This window comes from Diprion similis, chromosome 14 (assembly GCF_021155765.1).
Source record: "Diprion similis isolate iyDipSimi1 chromosome 14, iyDipSimi1.1, whole genome shotgun sequence".
Lineage (NCBI taxonomy): Eukaryota > Metazoa > Arthropoda > Insecta > Hymenoptera > Diprionidae > Diprion > Diprion similis.
In genome coordinates this window covers 12,060,635-12,079,176 of record NC_060118.1, presented here as the reverse complement: position 1 = coordinate 12,079,176, position 18,542 = coordinate 12,060,635, and positions in this window count along the sequence as shown.

Below are 18,542 nucleotides of genomic sequence, written 5' to 3'. Positions count from 1 at the left end.
TCCAATTAGTCTAAAAAGCGTCATACTAATCGATTCCCAGACCAAAAATTTTTTGCCAAAAAAAAAACCAAGGCTAACCCCTTTGCATTTTTGATGAAAATTTCGACGACTTCAAAAAGTGCTGCGATTAATTCTTTAGAACACTATTCCGACGTAATTTTGCGAGAGAAATCGATTGATCGCAGTCCCAATGCGCTGCAAGCAACACCTGTAAAGTTACAGCCGAAAAACTGCAGATTTTCCTCGTCATTTCTCTGCTGCTGGTCCTACGCTATTTTTCATGTGTTTTTCGAGTTCCTGGACGTCCAATTAGTCTAAGAAGCGTCATACTAATCGATTCCCAGACCAAAAATTTTTTGCCAAAAAAAAAACCAAGGCTAACCCCTTTGCATTTTTGATGAAAATTTCGACGACTTCAAAAAGTGCTGCGATTAATTCTTTAGAACACTATTCCGACGTAATTTTGCGAGAGAAATCGATTGATCGCAGTCCCAATGCGCTGCGAGCAACACCTGTAAAGTTACAGCCGAAAAACTGCAGATTTTCATCGTCATTTCTCGGCTGCTGGTCCTACGCTATTTTTCATGTGTTTTTTGAGTTCCTGGACGTCCAATTAGTCTAAAAAGCGTCGTACTAATCGATTCCCACACCAGAAATTTTTTGCCGAAAAAAAAACCAAGGCTAACCCCTTTGCATTTTTGATGAAAATTTCGACGACTTTGAAAAGTGCTGCAATTGATTCTTTAGAACACTATCCCGACGTAATTTTGCGGGAGAAATCGATTGATCGCAGTCCCAATGCGCTGCGAGCAACACCTGTAAAGTTACAGCCGAAAAACTGCAGATTTTCATCGTCTTTTCTCTGCTGCTGGTCCTACGCTATTTTTCATGTGTTTTTTGAGTTCCTGGACGTACAATTAGTCTAAAAAGCGTCATACTAATCGATTCCCAGACCAAAAATTTTTCGCTAAAAAAAAAACCAAGGCTAACCCCTTTGCATTTTTGATGAAAATTTCGACGACTTCAAAAAGTGCTGCGATTAATTCTTTAGAACACTATTCCGACGTAATTTTGCGAGAGAAATCGATTGATCGCAGTCCCAATGCGCTGCGAGCAACACCTGTAAAGTTACAGCCAAAAAACTGCAGATTTTCATCGTCATTTCTCTGCTGCTGGTCCTACGCTATTTTTCATGTGTTTTTCGAGTTCCTGGACGTCCAATTAGTCTAAGAAGCGTCATACTAATCGATTCCCAGACCAAAAATTTTTTGCCAAAAAAAAAACCAAGGCTAACCCCTTTGCATTTTTGATGAAAATTTCGACGACTTCAAAAAGTGCTGCGATTAATTCTTTAGAACACTATTCCGACGTAATTTTGCGAGAGAAATCGATTGATCGCAGTCCCAATGCGCTGCGAGCAACACCTGTAAAGTTACAGCCGAAAAACTGCAGATTTTCATCGTCATTTCTCGGCTGCTGGTCCTACGCTATTTTTCATGTGTTTTTTGAGTTCCTGGACGTCCAATTAGTCTAAAAAGCGTCGTACTAATCGATTCCCACACCAGAAATTTTTTGCCGAAAAAAAAACCAAGGCTAACCCCTTTGCATTTTTGATGAAAATTTCGACGACTTTGAAAAGTGCTGCAATTGATTCTTTAGAACACTATCCCGACGTAATTTTGCGGGAGAAATCGATTGATCGCAGTCCCAATGCGCTGCGAGCAACACCTGTAAAGTTACAGCCGAAAAACTGCAGATTTTCATCGTCTTTTCTCTGCTGCTGGTCCTACGCTATTTTTCATGTGTTTTTTGAGTTCCTGGACGTACAATTAGTCTAAAAAGCGTCATACTAATCGATTCCCAGACCAAAAATTTTTCGCTAAAAAAAAAACCAAGGCTAACCCCTTTGCATTTTTGATGAAAATTTCGACGACTTCAAAAAGTGCTGCGATTAATTCTTTAGAACACTATTCCGACGTAATTTTGCGAGAGAAATCGATTGATCGCAGTCCCAATGCGCTGCGAGCAACACCTGTAAAGTTACAGCCGAAAAACTGCAGATTTTCATCGTCATTTCTCTGCTGCTGGTCCTACGCTATTTTTCATGTGTTTTTTGAGTTCCTGGACGTCCAATTAGTCTAAAAAGCGTCATATTATTCGATTCTCGGACCAAAAATTTTTTGCCAAAAAAAAAACCAAGGCTAACCCCTTTGCATTTTTGATGAAAATTTCGACGACTTTGAAAAGTGCTGCGATTAATTCTTTGGAACACTATTCCGACGTAATTTTGCGAGAGAAATCGATTGATCGCAGTCCCAATGCGCTGCGAGCAACACCTGTAAAGTTACAGCCGAAAAACTGCAGATTTTCATCGTCATTTCCCGGCTGCTGGTCCTACGCTATTTTTCATGTGTTTTTTGAGTTCCTGGACGTCCAATTAGTCTAAAAAGCGTCATACTAATCGATTCCCAGACCAAAAATTTTTTGCCAAAATAAAAACCAAGGCTAACCCCTTTGCATTTTCGATGAAAATTTCGACGACTTCAAAATGTGCTGCGATTAATTCTTTAGAACACTATTCCGACGTAATTTTGCGGGAGAAATCGATTGATCGCAGTCCCAATGCGCTGCGAGCAACACCTGTAAAGTTACAGCCGAAAAACTGCAGATTTTCATCGTCTTTTCTCTGCTGCTGGTCCTACGCTATTTTTCATGTGTTTTTTGAGTTCCTGGACGTCCAATTAGTCTAAAAAGCGTCATACTAATCGATTCCCAGACCAAAAATTTTTTGCCAAAAAAAAAACCAAGGCTAACCCCTTTGCATTTTTGATGAAAATTTCGACGACTTCAAAAAGTGCTGCGATTAATTCTTTAGAACACTATTCCGACGTAATTTTGCGAGAGAAATCGATTGATCGCAGTCCCAATGCGCTGCGAGCAACACCTGTGAAGTTACAGCCGAAAAACTGCAGATTTTCATCGTCATTTCTCGGCTGCTGGTCCTACGCTATTTTTCATGTGTTTTTCGAGTTCCTGGACGTCCGATTAGTCTCAAAAGCGTCGTACTAATCGATTCCCACACCAAAAATTTTTTGCCGAAAAAAAAACCAAGGCTAACCCCTTTGCATTTTTGATGAAAATTTCGACGACTTTAAAAAGTGCTGCGATTAATTCTTTAGAACACTATTCCGACGTAATTTTCCGAGAGAAATCGATTGATCGCAGTCCCAATGCGCTGCGAGCAACACCTGTAAAGTTACAGCCGAAAAACTGCAGATTTTCATCGTCATTTCTCTGCTGCTGGTCCTACGCTATTTTTCATGTGTTTTTCGAGTTCCTGGACGTCCAATTAGTCTAAAAAGCGTCATACTAATCGATTCCCAGACCAAAAATTTTTTGCCAAAAAAAAAACCAGGGCTAACCCCTTTGTATTTTTGATGAAAATTTCGACGACTTCAAAAAGTGCTGCGATTAATTCTTTAGAACACTATTTCGACGTAATTTTCCGAGAGAAATCGATTGATCGCAGTCCCAATGCGCTGCGAGTAACACCCGTAAAGTTACAGCCGAAAAACTGCAGATTTTCATCGTCATTTCTCTGCTGCTGGTCCTACGCTATTTTTCATGTGTTTTTTGAGTTCCTGGACGTCCAATTAGTCTAAAAAGCGTCATACTAATCGATTCCCAGACCAAAAATTTTTTGCCAAAAAAAAAACCAAGGCTAACCCCTTTGCATTTTTGATGAAAATTTCGACGACTCCAAAAAGTGCTGCGATTAATTCTTTAGAACACTATTCCGACGTAATTTTCCGAGAGAAATCGATTGATCGCAGTCCCAATGCGCTGCGAGCAACACCTGTAAAGTTACAGCCGAAAAACTGCAGATTTTCATCGTCATTTCTCGGCTGCTGGTCCTACGCTATTTTTCATGTGTTTTTCGAGTTCCTGGACGTCCAAATAGTCTGAAAAGCGTCGTACTAATCGATTCCCAGACCAAAAATTTTATGCCGAAAAAAAAACCAAGGCTAACCCCTTTGCATTTTTGATGAAAATTTTGACGACTTTAAAAAGTGCTGCGATTAATTCTTTAGAACACTATTCCGACGTAATTTTGCGAGAGAAATCGATTGATCGCAGTCCCAATGCGCTGCGAGCAACACCTGTAAAGTTACAGCCGAAAAACTGCAGATTTTCATCGTCATTTCTCTGCTGCTGGTCCTACGCTATTTTTCATGTGTTTTTTGAGTTCCTGGACGTCCAATTAGTCTAAAAAGCGTCATACTAATCGATTCTCAGACCAAAAATTTTTTGCCAAAAAAAAAACCAAGGCTAACCCCTTTGCATACTTGATGAAAATTTCGACGACTTCAAAAAGTGCTGCGATTAATTCTTTAGAACACTATTCCGACGTAATTTTGCGAGAGAAATCGATTGATCGCAGTCCCAATGCGCTGCGAGCAACACCTGTAAAGTTACAGCCGAAAAACTGCAGATTTTCATCGTCATTTCTCTGCTGCTGGTCCTACGCTATTTTTCATGTGTTTTTTGAGTTCCTGGACGTCCAATTAGTCTAAAAAGCGTCATACTAATCGATTCGCAGACCAAAAATTTTTTGCCAAAAAAAAAACCAAGGCTAACCCCTTTGCATTTTTGATGAAAATTTCGACGACTTCAAAAAGTGCTGCTATTAATTCTTTAGAACACTATTCCGACGTAATTTTGCAAGAGAAATCGATTGATCGCAGTCCCAATGCGCTGCGAGCAACACCTGTAAAGTTACAGCCGAAAAACTGCAGATTTTCATCGTCATTTCTCTGCTGCTGGTCCTACGCTATTTTTCATGTGTTTTTTGAGTTCCTGGACGTCCAATTAGTCTAAAAAGCGTCATACTAATCGATTCCCGGACCAAAAATTTTTTGCCAAAAAAAAAACCAAGGCTAACCCCTTTGCATTTTTAATGAAAATTTCGACGACTTCAAGAAATGCTGCGATTAATTCTTTAGAACACTATTCCGACGTAATTTTGCGAGAGAAATTGATTAATCGCAGTCCCAATGCGCTGCGAGCAACACCTGTAAAGTTACAGCCGAAAAACTGCAGATTGTCATCGTCATTTCTCGGCTGCTGGTCCTACGCTATTTTTCATGTGTTTTTCGAGTTTCTGGACGTCCAGTTAGTCTAAAAAGCGTCGTACTAATCGATTCCCAGACCAAAAATTTTTTGCCGAAAAAAAAACCAAGGCTAACCCCTTTGCATTTTTGATGAAAATTTCGACGACTCCAAAAAGTGCTGCGATTATTTCTTCGGAACACTATTCCGACGTAATTTTGCGAGAGAAATCGATTGATCGCAGTCCCAATGCGCTGCGAGCAACACCTGTAAAGTTACAGCCAAAAAACTGCAGATTTTCATCGTCATTTCTCTGCTGCTGGTCCTACGCTATTTTTCATGTGTTTTTCGAGTTCCTGGACGTACAATTAGTCTAAGAAGCGTCATACTAATCGATTCCCAGACCAAAAATTTTTTGCCAAAAAAAAAACCAAGGCTAACCCCTTTGCATTTTTGTTGAAATTTCGACGACTTCAAAAAGTGCTGCGATTAATTCTTGAGAACACTATTCCGACGTAATTTTGCGAGAGAAATCGATTGATCGCAGTCCCAATGCGCTGCGAGCAACACCTGTAAAGTTACAGCCGAAAAACTGCAGATTTTCATTGTCTTTTCTCTGCTGCTGGTCCTACGCTATTTTTCATGTGTTTTTCGAGTTCCTGGACGTCCAATTAGTCTAAGAAGCGTCATACTAATCGATTCCCAGACCAAAAATTTTTTGCCAAAAAAAAAACCAAGGCTAACCCCTTTGCATTTTTGATGAAAATTTCGACGACTTCAAAAAGTGCTGCGATTAATTCTTTAGAACACTATTCCGACGTAATTTTGCGAGAGAAATCGATTGATCGCAGTCCCAATGCGCTGCGAGCAACACCTGTAAAGTTACAGCCGAAAAACTGCAGATTTTCATCGTCATTTCTCGGCTGCTGGTCCTACGCTATTTTTCATGTGTTTTTTGAGTTCCTGGACGTCCAATTAGTCTAAAAAGCGTCGTACTAATCGATTCCCACACCAGAAATTTTTTGCCGAAAAAAAAACCAAGGCTAACCCCTTTGCATTTTTGATGAAAATTTCGACGACTTTGAAAAGTGCTGCAATTGATTCTTTAGAACACTATCCCGACGTAATTTTGCGGGAGAAATCGATTGATCGCAGTCCCAATGCGCTGCGAGCAACACCTGTAAAGTTACAGCCGAAAAACTGCAGATTTTCATCGTCTTTTCTCTGCTGCTGGTCCTACGCTATTTTTCATGTGTTTTTTGAGTTCCTGGACGTACAATTAGTCTAAAAAGCGTCATACTAATCGATTCCCAGACCAAAAATTTTTCGCTAAAAAAAAAACCAAGGCTAACCCCTTTGCATTTTTGATGAAAATTTCGACGACTTCAAAAAGTGCTGCGATTAATTCTTTAGAACACTATTCCGACGTAATTTTGCGAGAGAAATCGATTGATCGCAGTCCCAATGCGCTGCGAGCAACACCTGTAAAGTTACAGCCGAAAAACTGCAGATTTTCATCGTCATTTCTCTGCTGCTGGTCCTACGCTATTTTTCATGTGTTTTTTGAGTTCCTGGACGTCCAATTAGTCTAAAAAGCGTCATATTATTCGATTCTCGGACCAAAAATTTTTTGCCAAAAAAAAAACCAAGGCTAACCCCTTTGCATTTTTGATGAAAATTTCGACGACTTTGAAAAGTGCTGCGATTAATTCTTTGGAACACTATTCCGACGTAATTTTGCGAGAGAAATCGATTGATCGCAGTCCCAATGCGCTGCGAGCAACACCTGTAAAGTTACAGCCGAAAAACTGCAGATTTTCATCGTCATTTCCCGGCTGCTGGTCCTACGCTATTTTTCATGTGTTTTTTGAGTTCCTGGACGTCCAATTAGTCTAAAAAGCGTCATACTAATCGATTCCCAGACCAAAAATTTTTTGCCAAAATAAAAACCAAGGCTAACCCCTTTGCATTTTCGATGAAAATTTCGACGACTTCAAAATGTGCTGCGATTAATTCTTTAGAACACTATTCCGACGTAATTTTGCGGGAGAAATCGATTGATCGCAGTCCCAATGCGCTGCGAGCAACACCTGTAAAGTTACAGCCGAAAAACTGCAGATTTTCATCGTCTTTTCTCTGCTGCTGGTCCTACGCTATTTTTCATGTGTTTTTTGAGTTCCTGGACGTCCAATTAGTCTAAAAAGCGTCATACTAATCGATTCCCAGACCAAAAATTTTTTGCCAAAAAAAAAACCAAGGCTAACCCCTTTGCATTTTTGATGAAAATTTCGACGACTTCAAAAAGTGCTGCGATTAATTCTTTAGAACACTATTCCGACGTAATTTTGCGAGAGAAATCGATTGATCGCAGTCCCAATGCGCTGCGAGCAACACCTGTGAAGTTACAGCCGAAAAACTGCAGATTTTCATCGTCATTTCTCGGCTGCTGGTCCTACGCTATTTTTCATGTGTTTTTCGAGTTCCTGGACGTCCGATTAGTCTCAAAAGCGTCGTACTAATCGATTCCCACACCAAAAATTTTTTGCCGAAAAAAAAACCAAGGCTAACCACTTTGCATTTTTGATGAAAATTTCGACGACTTTAAAAAGTGCTGCGATTAATTCTTTAGAACACTATTCCGACGTAATTTTCCGAGAGAAATCGATTGATCGCAGTCCCAATGCGCTGCGAGCAACACCTGTAAAGTTACAGCCGAAAAACTGCAGATTTTCATCGTCATTTCTCTGCTGCTGGTCCTACGCTATTTTTCATGTGTTTTTCGAGTTCCTGGACGTCCAATTAGTCTAAAAAGCGTCATACTAATCGATTCCCAGACCAAAAATTTTTTGCCAAAAAAAAAACCAGGGCTAACCCCTTTGTATTTTTGATGAAAATTTCGACGACTTCAAAAAGTGCTGCGATTAATTCTTTAGAACACTATTTCGACGTAATTTTCCGAGAGAAATCGATTGATCGCAGTCCCAATGCGCTGCGAGTAACACCCGTAAAGTTACAGCCGAAAAACTGCAGATTTTCATCGTCATTTCTCTGCTGCTGGTCCTACGCTATTTTTCATGTGTTTTTTGAGTTCCTGGACGTCCAATTAGTCTAAAAAGCGTCATACTAATCGATTCCCAGACCAAAAATTTTTTGCCAAAAAAAAAACCAAGGCTAACCCCTTTGCATTTTTGATGAAAATTTCGACGACTCCAAAAAGTGCTGCGATTAATTCTTTAGAACACTATTCCGACGTAATTTTCCGAGAGAAATCGATTGATCGCAGTCCCAATGCGCTGCGAGCAACACCTGTAAAGTTACAGCCGAAAAACTGCAGATTTTCATCGTCATTTCTCGGCTGCTGGTCCTACGCTATTTTTCATGTGTTTTTCGAGTTCCTGGACGTCCAAATAGTCTGAAAAGCGTCGTACTAATCGATTCCCAGACCAAAAATTTTATGCCGAAAAAAAAACCAAGGCTAACCCCTTTGCATTTTTGATGAAAATTTTGACGACTTTAAAAAGTGCTGCGATTAATTCTTTAGAACACTATTCCGACGTAATTTTGCGAGAGAAATCGATTGATCGCAGTCCCAATGCGCTGCGAGCAACACCTGTAAAGTTACAGCCGAAAAACTGCAGATTTTCATCGTCATTTCTCTGCTGCTGGTCCTACGCTATTTTTCATGTGTTTTTTGAGTTCCTGGACGTCCAATTAGTCTAAAAAGCGTCATACTAATCGATTCTCAGACCAAAAATTTTTTGCCAAAAAAAAAACCAAGGCTAACCCCTTTGCATACTTGATGAAAATTTCGACGACTTCAAAAAGTGCTGCGATTAATTCTTTAGAACACTATTCCGACGTAATTTTGCGAGAGAAATCGATTGATCGCAGTCCCAATGCGCTGCGAGCAACACCTGTAAAGTTACAGCCGAAAAACTGCAGATTTTCATCGTCATTTCTCTGCTGCTGGTCCTACGCTATTTTTCATGTGTTTTTTGAGTTCCTGGACGTCCAATTAGTCTAAAAAGCGTCATACTAATCGATTCGCAGACCAAAAATTTTTTGCCAAAAAAAAAACCAAGGCTAACCCCTTTGCATTTTTGATGAAAATTTCGACGACTTCAAAAAGTGCTGCTATTAATTCTTTAGAACACTATTCCGACGTAATTTTGCAAGAGAAATCGATTGATCGCAGTCCCAATGCGCTGCGAGCAACACCTGTAAAGTTACAGCCGAAAAACTGCAGATTTTCATCGTCATTTCTCTGCTGCTGGTCCTACGCTATTTTTCATGTGTTTTTTGAGTTCCTGGACGTCCAATTAGTCTAAAAAGCGTCATACTAATCGATTCCCGGACCAAAAATTTTTTGCCAAAAAAAAAACCAAGGCTAACCCCTTTGCATTTTTAATGAAAATTTCGACGACTTCAAGAAATGCTGCGATTAATTCTTTAGAACACTATTCCGACGTAATTTTGCGAGAGAAATTGATTAATCGCAGTCCCAATGCGCTGCGAGCAACACCTGTAAAGTTACAGCCGAAAAACTGCAGATTGTCATCGTCATTTCTCGGCTGCTGGTCCTACGCTATTTTTCATGTGTTTTTCGAGTTTCTGGACGTCCAGTTAGTCTAAAAAGCGTCGTACTAATCGATTCCCAGACCAAAAATTTTTTGCCGAAAAAAAAACCAAGGCTAACCCCTTTGCATTTTTGATGAAAATTTCGACGACTCCAAAAAGTGCTGCGATTATTTCTTCGGAACACTATTCCGACGTAATTTTGCGAGAGAAATCGATTGATCGCAGTCCCAATGCGCTGCGAGCAACACCTGTAAAGTTACAGCCAAAAAACTGCAGATTTTCATCGTCATTTCTCTGCTGCTGGTCCTACGCTATTTTTCATGTGTTTTTCGAGTTCCTGGACGTACAATTAGTCTAAGAAGCGTCATACTAATCGATTCCCAGACCAAAAATTTTTTGCCAAAAAAAAAACCAAGGCTAACCCCTTTGCATTTTTGTTGAAATTTCGACGACTTCAAAAAGTGCTGCGATTAATTCTTGAGAACACTATTCCGACGTAATTTTGCGAGAGAAATCGATTGATCGCAGTCCCAATGCGCTGCGAGCAACACCTGTAAAGTTACAGCCGAAAAACTGCAGATTTTCATTGTCTTTTCTCTGCTGCTGGTCCTACGCTATTTTTCATGTGTTTTTTGAGTTCCTGGACGTCCAATTAGTCTAAAAAGCGTCATACTAATCGATTCCCAGACCAAAAATTTTTTGCCAAAAAAAAAACCAAGGCTAACCCCTTTGCATTTTTGATGAAAATTTCGAGGACTCCAAAAAGTGCTGCGATTAATTCTTTAGAACACTATTCCGACGTAATTTTCCGAGAGAAATCGATTGATCGCAGTCCCAATGCGCTGCGAGCAACACCTGTAAAGTTACAGCCGAAAAACTGCAGATTTTCATCGTCATTTCTCTGCTGCTGGTCCTACGCTATTTTTCATGTGTTTTTTGAGTTCCTTAACGTCCAATTAGTCTGAAAAGCGTCATACTTATCGATTCCCAGACCAAACATTTTTTGCCAAAAAAAAAACCAAGGCTAACCCCTTTGCATTTTTGATGAAAATTTCGACGACTTCAAAAAGTGCTGCGATTAATTCTTTAGAACACTATTCCGACGTAATTTTGCGAGAGAAATCGATTGATCGCAGTCCCAATGCGCTGCGAGCAACACCTGTAAAGTTACAGCCGAAAAACTGCAGATTTTCATCGTCATTTCTCGGCTGCTGGTCCTACGCTATTTTTCATGTGTTTTTCGAGTTCCTGGACGTCCAGTTAGTCTAAAAAGCGTCGTACTAATCGATTCCCAGACCAAAAATTTTATGCCGAAAAAAAAACCAAGGCTAACCCCTTTGCATTTTTGATAAAAATTTCGACGACTTCAAAAAGTGCTGCGATTAATTCTTTAGAACACTATTCCGACGTAATTTTGCGAGAGAAATCGATTGATCGCAGTCCCAATGCGCTGCGAGCAACACCTGTAAAGTTACAGCCAAAAAACTGCAGATTTTCATCGTCATTTCTCTGCTGCTGGTCCTACGCTATTTTTCATGTGTTTTTCGAGTTCCTTGACGTCCAATTAGTCTAAAAAGCGTCATACTAATCGATTCCCAGACCAAAAATTTTTTGCCAAAAAAAAAACCAAGGCTAACCCCTTTGCATTTTTGATGAAAATTTCGACGACTTCAAGAAATGCTGCGATTAATTCTTTAGAACACTATTCCGACGTAATTTTGCGAGAGAAATCGATTAATCGCAGTCCCAATGCGCTGCGAGCAACACCTGTAAAGTTACAGCCGAAAAACTGCAGATTGTCATCGTCATTTCTCGGCTGCTGGTCCTACGCTATTTTTCATGTGTTTTTCGAGTTCCTAGACGTCCAATTAGTCTATAAAGCGTCGTACTAATCGATTCCCAGACCAAAACTTTTTTGCCGAAAAAAAACCAAGGCTTACCCCTTTGCATTTTTGATGAAAATTTCGACGACTTCAAAAAGTGCTGCGATTAATTCTTTAGAACACCATTCCGACGTAATTTTGCGAGAGAAATCGATTGATCGCAGTCCCAATGCGCTGCGAGCAACACCTGTAAAGTTACAGCCGAAAAACTGCAGATTTTCATCGTCATTTCTCTGCTGCTGGTCCTACGCTATTTTTCATGTGTTTTTCGAGTTCCTTGACGTCCAATTAGTCTAAAAAGCGTCATACTAATCGATTCCCAGACCAAAAATTTTTTGCCAAAAAAAAACCAAGGCTAACCCCTTTGCATTTTTGATGAAAATTTCGACGACTTCAAGAAATGCTGCGATTAATTCTTTAGAACACTATTCCGACGTAATTTTGCGAGATAAATCGATTGATCGCAGTCCCAATGCGCTGCGAGCAACACCTGTAAAGTTACAGCCAAAAAACTGCAGATTTTCATCGTCATTTCTCTGCTGCTGGTCCTACGCTATTTTTCATGTGTTTTTCGAGTTCCTGGACGTCCAATTAGTCTAAGAAGCGTCATACTAATCGATTCCCAGACCAAAAATTTTTTGCCAAAAAAAAAACCAAGGCTAACCCCTTTGCATTTTTGATGAAAATTTCGACGACTTCAAAAAGTGCTGCGATTAATTCTTTAGAACACTATTCCGACGTAATTTTGCGAGAGAAATCGATTGATCGCAGTCCCAATGCGCTGCGAGCAACACCTGTAAAGTTACAGCCGAAAAACTGCAGATTTTCATCGTCTTTTCTCTGCTGCTGGTCCTACGCTATTTTTCATGTGTTTTTTGAGTTCCTGGACGTCCAATTAGTCTAGAAAGCGTCATACTAATCGATTCCCAGACCAAAAATTTTTTGCCAAAAAAAAAACCAAGGCTAACCCCTTTGCATTTTTGATGAAAATTTCGACGACTTCAGAAAGTGCTGCGATTAATTCTTTGGAACACTATTCCGACGTAATTTTGCGAGGGAAATCGATTGATCGCAGTCCCAATGCGCTGCGAGCAACACCTGTAAAGTTACAGCCGAAAAACTGCAGATTTTCATCGTCATTTCTCTGCTGCTGGTCCTACGCTATTTTTCATGTGTTTTTTGAGTTCCTGGACGTCCAATTAGTCTAAAAAGCGTCATACTAATCGATTCCCAGACCAAAAATTTTTCGCCGAAAAAAAAACCAAGGCTAACCCCTTTGCATTTTTGATGAAAATTTCGACGACTTCAAAAAGTGCTGCGATTAATTCTTTAGAACACTATTTCGACGTAATTTTCCGAGAGAAATCGATTGATCGCAGTCCCAATGCGCTGCGAGTAACACCCGTAAAGTTACAGCCGAAAAACTGCAGATTTTCATCGTCATTTCTCTGCTGCTGGTCCTACGCTATTTTTCATGTGTTTTTTGAGTTCCTGGACGTCCAATTAGTCTAAAAAGCGTCATACTAATCGATTCCCAGACCAAACATTTTTTGCCAAAAAAAAAACCAAGGCTAACCCCTTCGCATTTTTGATGAAAATTTCGACGACTTCAAAAAGTGCTGCGATTAATTCTTTAGAACACTATTCCGACGTAATTTTGCGAGAGAAATCGATTGATCGCAGTCCCAATGCGCTGCGAGCAACACCTGTAAAGTTAGAGCCGAAAAACTGCAGATTTTCATCGTCATTTATCGGCTGCTGGTCCTACGCTATTTTTCATGTGTTTTTCGAGTTCCTGGACGTCCAGTTAGTCTAAAAAGCGTCGTACTAATCGATTCCCAGACCAAAAATTTTATGCCGAAAAAAAAACCAAGGCTAACCCCTTTGCATTTTTGATAAAAATTTCGACGACTTCAAAAAGTGCTGCGATTAATTCTTTAGAACACCATTCCGACGTAATTTTGCGAGAGAAATCGATTGATCGCAGTCCCAATGCGCTGCAAGCAACACCTGTAAAGTTACAGCCGAAAAACTGCAGATTTTCATCGTCATTTCTCTGCTGCTGGTCCTACGCTATTTTTCATGTGTTTTTTGAGTTCCTGGACGTCCAATTAGTCTAAAAAGCGTCATACTAATCGATTCTCAGACCAAAAATTTTTTGCCAAAAAAAAAACCAAGGCTAACCCCTTTGCATTTTTGATGAAAATTTCGACGACTTCAAAAAGTGCTGCGATTAATTCTTCAGAACACTATTCCGACGTAATTTTGCGAGAGAAATCGATTGATCGCAGTCCCAATGCGCTGCGAGCAACACCTGTAAAGTTACAGCCGAAAAACTGCAGATTTTCATCGTCATTTCTCTGCTGCTGGTCCTACGCTATTTTTCATGTGTTTTTTGAGTTCCCGGACGTCCAATTAGTCTAAAAAGCGTCATACTAATCGATTCGCAGACCAAAAATTTTTTACCAAGAAAAAAACCAAGGCTAACCCCTTTGCATTTTTGATGAAAATTTCGACGACTTCAAAAAGTGCTGCGATTAATTCTTTAGAACACTATTCCGACGTAATTTTGCGAGAGAAATCGATTGATCGCAGTCCCAATGCGCTGCGAGCAACACCTGTAAAGTTACAGCCAAAAAACTGCAGATTTTCATCGTCATTTCTCTGCTGCTGGTCCTACGCTATTTTTCATGTGTTTTTCGAGTTCCTTGACGTCCAATTAGTCTAAAAAGCGTCATACTAATCGATTCCCAGACCAAAAATTTTTTGCCAAAAAAAAAACCAAGGCTAACCCCTTTGCATTTTTGATGAAAATTTCGACGACTTCAAGAAATGCTGCGATTAATTCTTTAGAACACTATTCCGACGTAATTTTGCGAGAGAAATCGATTGATCGCAGTCCCAATGCGCTGCGAGCAACACCTGTAAAGTTACAGCCAAAAAACTGCAGATTTTCATCGTCATTTCTCTGCTGCTGGTCCTACGCTATTTTTCATGTGTTTTTCGAGTTCCTGGACGTCCAATTAGTCTAAGAAGCGTCATACTAATCGATTCCCAGACCAAAAATTTTTTGCCAAAAAAAAAACCAAGGCTAACCCCTTTGCATTTTTGATGAAAATTTCGACGACTTCAAAAAGTGCTGCGATTAATTCTTTAGAACACTATTCCGACGTAATTTTGCGAGAGAAATCGATTGATCGCAGTCCCAATGCGCTGCGAGCAACACCTGTAAAGTTACAGCCGAAAAACTGCAGATTTTCATCGTCTTTTCTCTGCTGCTGGTCCTACGCTATTTTTCATGTGTTTTTTGAGTTCCTGGACGTCCAATTAGTCTAAAAAGCGTCATACTAATCGATTCCCAGACCAAAAATTTTTTGCCAAAAAAAAAACCAAGGCTAACCCCTTTGCATTTTTGATGAAAATTTCGACGACTTCAAAAAGTGCTGCGATTAATTCTTTGGAACACTATTCCGACGTAATTTTGCGAGGGAAATCGATTGATCGCAGTCCCAATGCGCTGCGAGCAACACCTGTCAAGTTACAGCCGAAAAACTGCAGATTTTCATCGTCATTTCTCTGCTGCTGGTCCTACGCTATTTTTCATGTGTTTTTTGAGTTCCTGGACGTCCAATTAGTCTAAGTAGCGTCATACTAATCGATTCCCAGACCAAAAATTTTTTGCCAAAAAAAAAACCAAGGCTAACCCCTTTGCATTTTTGATGAAAATTTCGACGACTTCAAAAAGTGCTGCGATTAATTCTTTAGAACACTATTCCGACGTAATTTTGCAAGAGAAATTGATTGATCGCAGTCCCAATGCGCTGCGAGCAACACCTGTAAAGTTACAGCCAAAAAACTGCAGATTTTCATCGTCATTTCTCTGCTGCTGGTCCTACGCTATTTTTCATGTGTTTTTCGAGTTCCTGGACGTCCAATTAGTCTAAAAAGCGTCATACTAATCGATTCCCAGACCGAAAATTTTTTGCAAAAAAAAAACCAAGGCTAACCCCTTTGCATTTTTGATGAAAATTTCGACGACTTCAAAAAGTGCTGCGATTAATTCTTTAGAACACTATTCCGACGTAATTTTGCGAGAGAAATCGATTGATCGCAGTCCCAATGCGCTGCGAGCAACACCTGTAAAGTTACAGCCGAAAAACTGCAGATTTTCATCGTCATTTCTCTGCTGCTGGTCCTACGCTATTTTTCATGTGTTTTTTGAGTTCCTGGACGTCCAATTAGTCTAAAAAGCGTCATACTAATCGATTCCCAGACCAAAAATTTTTTGCCAAAAAAAAAACCAAGGCTAACCCCTTTGCATTTTCGATGAAAATTTCGACGACTTCAAAATGTGCTGCGATTAATTCTTCAGAACACTATTCCGACGTAATTTTGCGAGAGAAATCGATTGATCGCAGTCCCAATGCGCTGCGAGCAACACCTGTAAAGTTACAGCCAAAAAACTGCAGATTTTCATCGTCATTTCTCGGCTGCTGGTCCTACGCTATTTTTCATGTGTTTTTCGAGTTCCTAGACGTCCAATTAGTCTATGAAGCGTCGTACTAATCGATTCCCAGACCAAAAATTTTTTGCCGAAAAAAAACCAAGGCTTACCCCTTTGCATTTTTGATGAAAATTTCGACGACTTCAAAAAGTGCTGCGATTAATTCTTTAGAACACCATTCCGACGTAATTTTGCGAGAGAAATCGATTGATCGCAGTCCCAATGCGCTGCGAGCAACACCTGTAAAGTTACAGCCGAAAAACTGCAGATTTTCATCGTCATTTCTCTGCTGCTGGTCCTACGCTATTTTCCATGTGTTTTTCGAGTTCCTGGACGTCCAATTAGTCTAAAAAGCGTCATACTAATCGATTCCCAGACCAAAAATTTTTTGCCAAAAAAAAAACCAAGGCTAACCCCTTTGCATTTTTGATGAAAATTTCGACGACTCCAAGAAGTGCTGCGATTAATTCTTCAGAACACTATTCCGACGTAATTTTGCGAGAGAAATCGATTGATCGCAGTCCCAATGCGCTGCGAGCAACACCTGTAAAGTTACAGCCAAAAAACTGCAGATTTTCATCGTCATTTCTCTGCTGCTGGTCCTACGCTATTTTTCATGTGTTTTTCGAGTTCCTGGACGTCCAATTAGTCTAAAAAGCGTCATACTAATCGATTCCCAGACCGAAAATTTTTTGCTAAAAAAAAAACCAAGGCTAACCCCTTTGCATTTTTGATGAAAATTTCGACGACTTCAAAAAGTGCTGCGATTAATTCTTTAGAACACTATTCCGACGTAATTTTGCGAGAGAAATCGATTGATCGCAGTCCCAATGCGCTGCGAGCAACACCTGTAAAGTTACAGCCCAAAAACTGCAGATTTTCATCGTCATTTCTCTGCTGCTGGTCCTACGCTATTTTTCATGTGTTTTTCGAGTTCCTGGACGTCCAATTAGTCTAAGAAGCGTCATACTCATCGATTCCCAGACCAAAAATTTTTTGCCAAAAAAAAAACCAAGGCTAACCCCTTTGCATTTTTGATGAAAATTTCGACGACTTCAAAAAGTGCTGCGATTAATTCTTTAGAACACTATTTCGACGTAATTTTGCGAGAGAAATCGATTGATCACAGTCCCAATGCGCTGCGAGCAACACCTGTAAAGTTACAGCCAAAAAACTGCAGATTTTCATCGTCATTTCTCTGCTGCTGGTCCTACGCTATTTTTCATGTGTTTTTCGAGTTCCTGGACGTCCAATTAGTCTAAGAAGCGTCATACTAATCGATTCCCAGACCAAAAATTTTTTGCCAAAAAAAAAACCAAGGCTAACCCCTTTGCATTTTTGATGAAAATTTCGACGACTTCAAAAAGTGCTGCGATTAATTCTTTAGAACACTATTCCGACGTAATTTTGCGAGAGAAATCGATTGATCGCAGTCCCAATGCGCTGCGAGCAACACCTGTAAAGTTACAGCCGAAAAAACTGCAGATTTTCATTGTCATTTCTCTGCTGCTGGTCCTACGCTATTTTTCATGTGTTTTTTGAGTTCCTGGACGTCCAATTAGTCTAAAAAGCGTCATACTAATCGATTCCCAGACCAAAAATTTTTTGCCAAAAAAAAAAAAGGCTAACCCCTTTGCATTTTCGATGAAAATTTCGACGACTTCAAAATGTGCTGCGATTAATTCTTTAGAACACTATTCCGACGTAATTTTGCGAGAGAAATCGATTGATCGCAGTCCCAATGCGCTGCGAGCAACACCTGTAAAGTTACAGCCGAAAAACTGCAGATTGTCATCGTCATTTCTCGGCTGCTGGTCCTACGCTATTTTTCATGTGTTTTTCGAGTTCCTAGACGTCCAATTAGTCTATAAAGCGTCGTACTAATCGATTCCCAGACCAAAAATTTTTTGCCGAAAAAAAAACCAAGGCTAACCCCTTTGCATTTTTGATGAAAATTTCGACGACTTCAAAAAGTGCTGCGATTAATTCTTTAGAACACTATTCCGACGTAATTTTGCGAGAGAAATCGATTGATCGCAGTCCCAATGCGCTGCGAGCAACAACTGTAAAGTTACAGCCAAAAAACTGCAGATTTTCATCGTCATTTATCTGCTGCTGGTCCTACGCTATTTTTCATGTGTTCTTTGGGTTTCCGGGCGTCCAAGCAGTCTAAAAAGCGTCATAGTAATCGATTCCCAGACGGAAAATTTCTTGGCCAAAAAAAAAACCAAGGCTCACCCCTTCGGATTGTAGGCGAAAGTTTCAACGGCTCTGAAAAGTGCTGCAAACAATTATTTCATGCACTGTTCTGACGTTATTTCGCGAGCGAAATCGAGTCTTAACAGGGCATTTTAACTGCATTCTGAGAGTCAAGATTCTAGACCCAAAAAAATTATGGCTCCTTGTATATTCAGTGAAAATTTCTACTGCACAGGAAAATTCCAGATTAAATTTTTTGAAGTATCTAT